General features: G+C 41.5%; 1 protein-coding gene across 2 annotated transcripts in view; it reads right to left on the bottom strand.

The window, feature by feature from the left end:
- The window catches only part of LOC124545218 (fatty acid synthase-like), a 435,708-nt gene that overhangs the window by 264,742 nt on the left and 158,907 nt on the right, over window positions 1-12,059 (bottom strand). The gene's annotated exons all lie outside the window — the stretch shown is intronic.

Genomic DNA, 12,059 nt, shown 5'->3' with positions numbered 1-12,059 from the left:
TTGTCTCATAAAAATATTTTCTTCCAATTTCAGTGCAGTATCTCTTCATTCCTTAACTTATTTACCTACCTAATTTTCAGTATTTTATTTATTCAGACAAAAAAGAAACATCATTGAAATAAGTGACTTCTTTCCGAATATCCTATTCACATATTATATATTTTGCACCCTTTACATTCATGCAGGTATACTAATACAAATTACTGCAAAATGGATATTTATGTATTGTAAGAAAGAATGATTGTTTTACTATGTGAGTTACCCTTTGAATAGGATTAGAATTTGTAGTTCCAGAAGCATAAAAACTCAGAGAAAGTGCTGATGAGATATGCTTTAAATTTAGTATATCTATGGTTCCTTTTTTTTTTTTGCCTTATATCTGATAAAAACTCATGTACCACACAACAGAGCTTCATTCTGAATCTTTTAAAATGCAAAAGCTATATGTGGAAATTATATCTACATTAACAATGTAGGAAAAGACCAATTTCTACTTACCATAAAGAAGACACATCAACTTGCACGATTAAAAGATACTCACATATAGCTTTTGCCCATAGCCTTCGTCAGTAAAAGATACAAACACACACACACACACACACACACACACACACACACACACACACACACACACACACACACACACACACACACCTCACATACACATGACCACCAACTCTGGCATCTTGGGCCAAATGCAACATCACTTGGGATGCAAGCGACAATCTGGAAGGGATGGGGAAGGGATAATAGTTATGGGTGGGGAGAGAGACGAATACTGTTTAGTGGACTCTGCAAGGACTAGACTGCCAACAGGCACAGCGTCACGAGGTTGTGGGGCAGGGAGGTGGGGAAAAAAGGAGCAAAAAAGGGGAGGAGCAGGAAAAGATGGATGGATGCACTGACAGAGGGCTGCAAACACACAGGGTGGGAGATGAAAAAGGGGAGGATAGGACAGGACAGAGGGTATGGAAACTGATGGGTGGAGGATGTGGGACAGTATGTTGCCTTAGGCTGAGGTTGAGGTAATTACAGGAGCAGAGAATATGTTGTAGGGATAACTCCCATCTGTGCAGCTAAGAAAAGCTGATAGTATAGGGAAGCATCTAGATGGCTCGGGTACTGAAACAAGCATAACCTCCTGACGCTGTGACTGTTGGCAGTCTAGTCCCTGCACACCCCATCAGAGAGCATTTGTCGCTTTTCCAACCCATAAACTACTGTTCCTTCCTCTTCGCCTTGCATCCCATGTGATGTTGCATTCTGACCCGAGATGCTGGAGTTGACGGTCATGTGTGCATGAGGTGTGCTTACTTGTGTGTGTGAATGGTGCATGTGTGTGTCTCTTTTACCGACGAAGACAATGGCTGAAGGCTACATGCAAATGCCTTTTAATTGTGCCTGTCTGCAACTTGGTGTGTCTTCTTTATGGTAAGTAGCAATGTGTCTTTTCCTACATTGTTGATATTCCTACCTGGAGTTTCCACTGTTTGATTATATTTACGTTATGTCTTCTTCTATTTACTGGCCTTTATCCTGTATCATTTAATGTCTCCTTGGAACATTCAAATGCCAATAAAAATGTTCAATTCCATATAAATTTTGGCCTGACTTGAGTTAATGTCCATATTTAAACTATTTATTCTACCTTTGAAGATTTTTTGCATATATTTGATCACCAAAACACTATTTTTCTGATAACATAATTTCATTTTTTTATATTGATCCATTTCACAACACAAACCGTGAAAATTAGTAATCACATTTGTCAACTTAAATGATTCAGAACCACTTTACAGTAAAGATATTATTATACTTTAGTATTCATATAAACAAAATTTGTTTTCATTTATATTTTTTAAAATTTTGCTATCAATAATAGAGTGCACAGTGTACAATTATGGAAAGTAGTAGTTTTTCATGCTGTCTAATTCTACAACCTTCATTATGAACCTTTAGGTGCATACATTTCTAGAAAACATTATGTAAATTAAATGTGAAAAACAAAGTCAGTTAAGACAGTCAAAATGATACTAAACTGATTACATCCTGATCTAGAAGGTACTGGAAGCTGAGTTCACAATACTTAAAGAGATTTTTGGTGTGAAGTGCAAAATTGTGGTTTTAGCAGCAAAGATTGGTCAATGTGACTATGTGAGAAATTGTGTTGTTTGTCTTGAGTACAAATGTGGCACAATGTATTTGCTTAAAAAGTGGTGTAGAAAGTGTTCCAAGAATGTAAAAATAAATCCTTCATTTGTGTGGCCATATAATTCTTGAGGGTATTTTGTTCTGTCATAGCAACTACAAAATGCATGATTTTTTTTCACCAGACGCATTTCACTTTATTGAAGTAAAGCATCAGCAGTGGTCTGTAATTAAGTTCTTTACATTTTTATTTGCTTTTAGATTGAAAAACAGTTTGCTAAGAGTAAGTACAAATCAACTTACTCTTAATGAACTGTTTTTTTATCTAAAAGCAAATGTAAATATAAAAAAATTAATTATAGGCCACTGACGATGCTTTACTTCAATAAAGCCAAATGTACGTGGTGAAAAAAATCATGCATTTTTGTAGTTGCAACAGTAGAACAAAAATCCTCAAGAATGTAAAAATAAATTAGTATTGTCATACTAAGTAGCTATATCTCAGTGACTTGTTACTGCAACAACATCTTTGCCTCTATACTTTGCCTTGACTGACATCTATTTGTTTTATATATATATCTATATAAAAATAGAGGGAAACATTCCATGTGGGAAAAATATATCTAAAAACAAAGATGATGTGACTTACCAAATGAAAGTGCTGGCAGGTCGACAGACACACAAACAAACACACAAAATTCTAGCTTTTGCAAGCAACGGTTGCTTCATCAGGAAAGAGGGAAGGAGAACGAAAGACGAAAGGATGTGGGTTTTAAGGAAGAGGGTAAGGAGTCATTCCAATCCCGGGAGCGGAAAGACTCACCTTAGGGTGAAAAAAGGACAGGTATACACTCACACACACACACATATCCATCCGCACATACACAGACACAAGCAGACATATATAAAGACAAAGAGTTTGGGCAGAGATGTCGGTTGAGGCGGAAGTACAGAGACAAAGATGTTGTTGAAAGATAGGTGAGGTATGAGCGGCGGCAACTTGAAATTAGAGGAGGTTGAGGCCTGGCGGATAATGAGAAGAGAGGATATACTGAAGGGCAAGTTCCCATCTCCAGAGTTCTGACAGGTTGGTGTTAGTGGGAAGTATCCAGATGACCCGGATGGTGTAAGACTGTGCCAAGATGTGCTGGCCGTGCACCAAGGCATGTTTAGCCACAGGGTGATCCTCATTACCAACAAACACTGTCTGCCTGTGTCCATTCATGCGAATGGACAGTTTGTTGCTGGTCATTCCCACATAGAAAGCTTCACAGTGTAGGCAGGTCAGTTGGTAAATCACGTGGGTGTTTTCACATGTGGCTCTGCCTTTGATCGTGTACATCTTCTGGGTTACAGGACTGGAGTAGGTGGTGGTGGGAGGGTGCATGGGACAGGTTTTACACCAGGGGCAGTTACAAGGGTAGGAGCCAGAGGGTAGGGAAGGTGGTTTGGGGATTTCATAGGGATGAACTAAGAAGTTACAAAGGTTAGGTGGACGGCGGAAAGACACTCTTGGTGGAGTGGGGAGGATTTCATGAAGGATGGGTCTCATTTCCGGGCAGGATTTGAGGAAGTCGTATCCCTGCTGGAGAGCCACATTCAGAGTCTGCTCCAGTCCTGGAAAGTATCCTGTCACAAGTGGTGCAGTTTGTGGTTCTTCTGTGGGAGGTTTTGGGTTTGAGGAGATGAGGAAGTGGCTCTGGTTATTTGCTTCTGTACCAGGTCGGGAGGGTAGTTGCGGGATGCGAAAGCTGTTTTCAGGTTGTTGGTGAAATGGTTCAGGGATTCCGGACTGGAGTAGACTCATTTGCCACGAAGACCTAGGCTGTTGGGAAGGGACCGTTTGATGTGGAATGGGTGGCAGCTGTCATAATGGAGGTACTGTTGCTTGTTGGTGGGTTTGATGTGGACGGACATGTGAAGCTGGCCATTGGACAGATGGAGGTCAACGTCAAGGAAAGTGGCACGTGATTTGGAGTAGGACCTGGTGAATCTGATGGAACTGAAGAAGTTGAGGTTGGAGAGGAAATTCTGGAGTCCTTCTTCACTGTGTGTCCAGATCATGAAGATGTCATCAATAAATCTGTACCAAACTTTGGGTTGGCAGGCCTGGGTAACCAAGAAGGCTCCCTCTAAGTGACCCATGAATAGGTTGGCGTACGAGGGGGCCATCCTGGTACCCATGGCTGTTCCCTTTAATTGTTGGTATGTCTGACCTTCAAAAGTGAAGAGGTTGTGGGTCCGGAGAGGTTTTAGGTAGGGTGGCAGGTGATCGGCGTGAAAGGAAGTGCTCCATTGCAGCGAGGCCCTGGATGTGCGGAATATTTGTGTATAAGGAAGTGGCATCAATGGTTACAAGGATGGTTTCCGGGGGTAACAGATTGGGTAAGGATTCCAGGCATTCGAGAAAGTGGTTGGTGTCTTTGATGAAGGATGGGAGACTCCATGTAATGGGTTGAAGGTGTTGATCCATGTAGGCAGAGATACGTTTTGTGGGGGCTTCGTAACCAGCTACAATGAGGCAGCCGGGATGATTGGATTTGTGAATTTTAGGAAGAAGGTAGAAGGTAGGGGTGTGGGGCGTTGGTGGGGTCAGGGGGTTGATATAGTCAGGTGAAAGGTTTTGTAGGGGGCCTAAGGTTCTGATGATTCCTTGAAGCTCCGCCTGGACATCATGAATGGGATTACCTTGGCAAACTTTGTATGTGGTGTTGTCTGAAAGCTGACGCAGTCCCTCAGCCACATACTCCCGATGATCAAGTACCACAGTCGTGGAACCCTTGTCCGCCGGAAGAATGACGATGGATCGGTCAGCCATCAGATCACAGATAGCCTGGGCTTCAGCAGTGGTGATGTTGGGAGTAGGATTAAGGTTTTTTAAGAAGGATGTAAATAAAACTTAATGGGGTTGTTGTGGGAGTGTTCTTCCTAAAATTCACAAACCCAATCATCCCGGCCGCCCCATTGTAGCTGGTTACCAAGCCCCCACAGAATGTATCTCTGCCAACGTAGATCAACACCTTCAACTCATTACATGCAGTCTCCCATCCTTCATCAAAGACACCAACCACTTTCTCGAACGCCTGGAATCCTTACCCAATCTGTTACCCCCGGAAACCATCCTTGTAACCATTGATGCCACTTCCTTATACACAAATATTCCGCACGTCCAGGGCCTCGCTGCAATGGAGCACTTCCTTTCACGCCGATCACCTGACACCCTACCTAAAACCTCTTTCCTCATTACCTTAGGCAGCTTCATCCTGACCCACAACTTCTTCACTTTTGAAGGCCAGACATACCAACAATTAAAGGGAACAGCCATGGGTACCGAGATGGCCCCCTCATACGCTAACCTATTCATGGGTTGCTTACAGGAAGCCTTCTTGGTTACCCAGGCCTGCCAACCCAAAGTTTGGTACAGATTTATTGATGACATCTTCATGATCTGGACTCACAGTGAAGAAGAACTCCAGAATTTCCTCTCCAACCTCAACTCCTTCGGATCCATCAGATTCACCTGGTCCTACTCCAAATCACATGCCACTTTCCTTGACGTTGACCTCCATCTGTCCAATGGCCAGCTTCACATGTCCGTCCACATCAAACCCACCAACAAGCAACAGTACCTCCATTATGACAGCTGCCACCCATTCCACATCAAACGGTCCCCTACAACCTAGGTCTTCGTGGCAAACGAATCTGCTCCAGTCCGGAATCTCTGAACCATTTCACCAACAACCTGACAACAGCTTTCACATCCCGCAACTACCCTCCCGACCTGGTACAGAAGCAAATAACCAAGCCACTTCCTCATCTCCTCAAACCCAGAACCTCCCACAGAAGAACCACAAACTGCACCACTTGTGACAGGATACTTTCCGGGACTGGACCAGACTCTGAATGTGGCTCTCCAGCAGGGATACGACTTCCTCAAATCCTGCCCTGAAATGAGATCCATCCTTCATGAAATCCTTCCCACTCCACCAAGAGTGTCTTTCCGCCGTCCACCTAACCTTCGTAACCTGTTAGTTCATCCCTATGAAATCCCCAAACCACCTTCCCTACCATCTGGCTCCTACCCTTGTAACCGCCCCCAGTGTAAAACCTGTCCCATGCACCCTCCCACCACCACCTACTCCAGTCCTGTAACCCGGAAGGTGTACACGATCAAAGGCAGAGCCACGTGTGAAAACACCCACGTGATTTACCAACTGACCTGCCTACACTGTGATGCATTCTATGTGGGAATGACCAGCAACAAACTGTCCATTCGCATGAATGGACACAGGCAGACAGTGTTTGTTGGTAATGAGGATCACCCTGTGGCTAAACATGCCTTGGTGCACGGCCAGCACATCTTGGCACAGTGTTACACCGTCCGGGTTATCTGGATACTTCCCACTAACACCAACCTATCCGAACTCCGGAGATGGGAACTTGCTCTTCGATATATCCTCTCTTCCCGTTACCCACCAGGCCTCAATCTCCGCTAATTTCAAGTTGCCGCCACTCATACCTCACCTGTCATTCAACAACATCTTTGCCTCTGCACTTCTGCCTCGACTGACATCTCTGCCCAAACTCTTTGCCTTTACAAATGTCTGCTTGTGTCTGTATATGTGTGGATGGATATGCTTGTGTGTGGGAGTTTTTCCCCCTAAGGTAAGTCTTTCCGCTCCCGGGATTGGAATGACTCCTTACCCTCTCCCTTAAAACCCACATCCTTTCGTCATTCCCTCTCCTTCCCTCTTTCGTGACGAGGCAATCGTTGGTTGTGAAAGCTAGAATTTTGTGTGTATGTTTGTGTTTGTTTGTGTGTCTATCGACCTGCCAGCGCTTTCATTTGGTAAGTCACATCATCTTTGTTTTTACATATATATATCTGTGTGTGTGTGTGTGTGTGTGTGTGTGTGTACAAACTCTAAAAACAATAACAAATAACGAATTCAATATCTTCTATGCTGTCATAATAAACCAAACAAGCCAAATATCAGTAAACAAATACAAATGGAAGTTGATGGCACACAGTTCAAGAAAAGACAAAATCACAGCTATGCATAGGAGTGAAAACAAGTTTCTAATAACTGGCAACTTGCTTTTGAAAAATTCTGCTGTCCCTACCTGAAAAATCGACATGCAACACAGAATTACAACACAACAACTCAGGAAACATTTTAAAAATGTGACAAATTTAAAACAAGCATCTAGCGAACGGGACCCTGAACCCAAATGGTATTACAAAGGTGTTTTGCACATACTGCAACAAACTCTTTAAGAAGCAGCAGCAAAAAAGAATTTACAAACAAAACAAGTAACATTATTTATGAGAGGTCATTTCTCATACTTAATGGAGTCATAAAAAGAAGCTCAGTGAGTGGTAAATATATTCCAAAATAAACTGTACTATCAAAGAGCAATGCGATTATCTTGGGGCTAAGATCGACAGGAAGTGCAAAATGGCTAAGTGGGGATGGCTAGAGGACAAATGTAAGGATGTAGAGGCGTATATCACTAGGGGTAAGATAGATACTGCCTACAGGAAAATTAAAGAGACCTTTGGAGAAAAGAAAACCACTTGCATGAATATCAAGAGCTCAGATGGAAACCCAGTTCTAAGCAAAGAAGGGAACTCAGAAAGGTGGAAGGAGTATATAGAGGGTGTATACAAGGGCAATGTTCTTGAGGACAATATTATAGAAATGGAAGAGAATGTAGATGAAGATGAAATAGGAGATATGATACTGTGTAAAGAGTTTGACAGAGCACTGAAAGACCTAAGTCGAAACTAGGCCCCGGGAGTAGACCTCACTCCATTAGAACTACTGACAATCTTGGGAGAGCCAGGCCTAACAAAACTCTACCATCTAAAGAGCAGGATGTATGAGACAGGCGAAATACCCTCAGACTTCAAGAAGAATACAATAATTCCAATCCCAAAGAAAGCAGGTGTTGACAGATGTGAAAATTATCGAACTATCAGTTTAATAAGCCACTGCTGCCAAATACTAACACGAATTCTTTACAGACAAACAGAAAAATGGTAGAACCCAACCTCGGGGAAGATCAGTTTGGATTCCATAGAAATGTTGGAACACGTGAGGCAATACTGACCCTAAGACTTATCTTAGAAAATAGATTAAGGAAAGGCAAACCTACATTTCTAGCATTTGCAGACTTAGAGAAAGCTTTTGACAATGTTGACTGGAATACTCTCTTTCAAATTCTGAAGGTGGCAGGGGTACAATACAGGAAGTGAAAGGCTGTTTACAATTTGTACAGAAGGCAGATGGCAGTTATAAGAGTTGAGGGGCATGAAAGGGAAGCGGTGGTTGGGAAGGGAGTCTGACAGGGTTGTAGCCTATCCCCAGCAAGCAGTAAAGGAAACAAAAGAAAAATTCAGAGTAGGAATTAAACACCATGGAGAAGAAATAAAAACTTTGAGGTTTGCCGATGACATTGTAATTCTGTCAGAGACAGCAAAGGACCTGGAAGAGCAACTGAACGGTATGGACAGTGTCTTGAAAGGAGAATATAAGATGAACATCAACAAAAGCGAAACAAGGATAATGGAATGTAGTCAAATTGTATCAGGCGATGCTGAGGGAATTAGGTTAGGAAATGAGACACTTAAAGTAATAGATGAGTTTTGCTATTTGGGGAGCAAAATAGCTGATGATGGTTGAAGTAGGGAGGATATAAATGTAGACTGGCAATGACAAGGAACGTATTTCTGAAGAAGAGAAATTTGTTAACATTGAGTTTAGATTTAAGTGTCAGGAAGTTGTTTCTGAAAGTATTTGTATGGAGTGTAGCCATGTATGGAAGTGAAACATGGACGATAAATAGTTTAGACAAGAAGAGAACAGAAGCTTTCGAAATGTGGTGCTACAGAAGAATGCTGAAGGTTACACGGGTAGATGACATAACAGGAGGTAGTGAATAGAATTGGAGAGAAGAGAAATTTGTAGCACAACTTGACTAGAAGAAGGGATCGGTTGGTAGAGGATACTCTGAGGCATCAAGGGATCACCAGTTTAGTATCGGAGGGCAGCATGGAGGGTAAAAATCATAGAGGGAGACCAAGAGATGAATACACTAAACAGATTCAGAAGGATGTTGGTTGCAGTAGGTACTGGGAGATGAAGAAGCTTGCACATGATAGAGTAGCATGGAGAGCTGCATCAAACCAGTCTCTGGGCTGAAGACCACAACAGCAACAGTTACTTATGCAGATGACAGAACTTTACTGTTCACAGACAAAGACACAGAAAACCTAAAAATAAAAGCCAGCTTAGAAGTAAATAATATTATTCTAAAATTTACTGATTTAATTTTGCATAACAGTGTTACTAAGACACTTTGTCTAAATTTCAAACTAAAGACCTTCACAATGAAGATATCAGTATTTGAACAGATGAGTGTATAACAGAAAACTCCAAACATGCTAAATTGCTTGCAAAAATAATCAGTGAAAATGTAAACTGGGATAAACACATTGAATATATAAGTCGCAAGATCAGCTCAGACCTGTTTGTACTGCACTAACTCAGCTACCTAAAAGAAACAAAAAATATAAAAATGATATACTATGCACTACCCCATTTGACAGTAAGTTATGGCAGAGTTTTGTAAGGAGACATCTAAAAAAAAAAGCATTAATAGGGTATTCAGATTATGAGGCGTATTCAGAAACTAAGTGCACTATATTTTTACATTCTTTATGAAAAGTATACTAATAAATTACAAGATATTGGTCATACACTTATTGACTATATATCTACATAAATGGCATACTGTTCAATGCATGTCGTGAGTCATGGCATAAGCATCTTTAGGCCCTTCTCGAAGAACTCTCCTGCAAGCTCCTTCCCCCACTTCAGAACCTCTTTCTGCACATTCTCATCAGCTGAAAATTTAATTCCACTCATGTGTGCCTTCAAGGAGGTTAAAAGATGATAATCTGAAGGTGTCAAGTGAGAAGAATGTGGGGTGTAGTTCAAAATATCCCCACTAAATGAGTCCAAGATCAGCTTTGTGGCTAAGTCCATGTGAGGACAGGCATTATTGTGCAACAAGCACACTTCTCTCCTCATTTTTCCTCTCCCTTTGTTTTGTTTTGATTGCTCCTTTTGAGTTTTTTCAAGATCCCACAATATGAGGGTGGTTTGATAAATTTCCATGAAAAAATGAAACAGTTTTTTTTGTGCCTTCATGGCTAATAAAATTCAAACAATGGAAAATCCAGGATCGAATTTAACAGTTGCTGAGACTGCAGTTGTGTGTAAGAGTTGCATTTGCATGTGTGTGTGTGTGCGTTTGTGTGTGTGTGTCTGCATGTGTGTGTGTGTGTGTGTGTGTGTGTGTGTGTGTGTGTGTGTTTGTGTGTGACACTGTGCCTGTTGGCAGTCTAGTCCCCGCACACTCCACCAGACAGTGCTGTTCTCCTCTCCCCCCATCCATGCACTACCATCCCTTTGCCTTCCCCGCCTCCTCCAGATAGCTGCTTTCATTCCACATTACAACTGCATTCTGGTCCAAGTCACGTGTGTGTGAGGTGTGCATACTTGTGTGAATGAATGTGTGTGCATTTCTCTTTCTTTTTATGATGAAGGCTGTGGCCAAAAGCTCATATGTATGTGTCTTTTACTTGTGTCTGTCTGAAACTTAATGTGTCAACTTTATTGTAAATAGCAATCTATCTTTTACTTACATTGTTAAAATTCTATATGATGTTTGAAATCATGTCCTCTGAGTGCCTGATGTAGTGACAGATGATAAGGGGTAATTTAAGTTGATACAGGATGTGAATAACACTTGTCAAGCTGATTCCACATTCCTTAGTGATGCGTCTCATGTCACCATGCAGACTGATAAGTGTCATAAATAAAACAGGTTCTTCATGTGCTGTGTCAGGTGCAGTCTTCATCCTCAGACTCTGTTTGACATTGAAGCTGTCTGTCTACATTAGTGACCTAATAATTCATGTAAGTACCTGGCATGATGGACAGTGACAACAGCCTTATTGTTTTAAGAACACTTCTTTGACATTAGTCATATAAAAGCAGCATGTCCAATTTCTCACTGGTGTACATGTCTGCATGAATGGAACGTTGCAGCAGAAATGACCAACCAATAGATGACAGAGTTCCTGGTAGCCCTGCAGTGCAGACACATAAACAGTCAAAAGGCTTGATACAACATTATAGCCTGCCATGTGTGTGTTCAGAAAGCAAAAGCTGATTCCATCCTGAGTGCAAACATGTGACAAGTTGAGAGGCTTGAGACAGCAACATAGCCAGGCATGAGAATAGTTAGAATTCAATAGGCAATTCCAGCCAGCTTACCTTTCAATCTTAGAATATTTCTCATATTCTTTTGTGAAGAATTTCCAGTTCAAAATTAAACTCATTATATTACCATCGTATCTTTTTTATGTACCACAACACAGAAGCAATTATATTATTAATATGCAGGGTGACAATTACTGAACTATATGAAGAAAAGTAAATTAGTTACAAACTACAGCATGCACACACTTTATTCAACATGTACAACATCACAACAGATATTCAGATTTGGATTATGGCGTGTACAATATCACTCTGTCGATGACCTCCAGAATGGCTATTTTCGGCTCAGCAATGGTTTTGGGGTTATTACTGTACAACTTGTCTTTAATATAGCCCCACAAAAAGGAGTAGCATGTGTTCAGATCTGGAGAATATGGCGGCCAATTGAGGCTCATGTCAGCTCCATCTTGCATGAACCATATCTTGTTGAAATCAGGGTCACTTTTGATGATGTGGATAAATCATTTTTCAAAACCTCCACACACCATTTGGTAGTCACCATGCCATCAAGGCATATCGCACCAATTATTCCGTGACTGGACACTGCACACCACACAG

Source organism: Schistocerca americana, chromosome 8 (assembly GCF_021461395.2).
Source record: "Schistocerca americana isolate TAMUIC-IGC-003095 chromosome 8, iqSchAmer2.1, whole genome shotgun sequence".
NCBI lineage: Eukaryota > Metazoa > Arthropoda > Insecta > Orthoptera > Acrididae > Schistocerca > Schistocerca americana.
The sequence above is the reverse complement of the archived record's forward strand: the minus strand, read 5'-3'. Positions and strand labels throughout refer to the sequence as shown.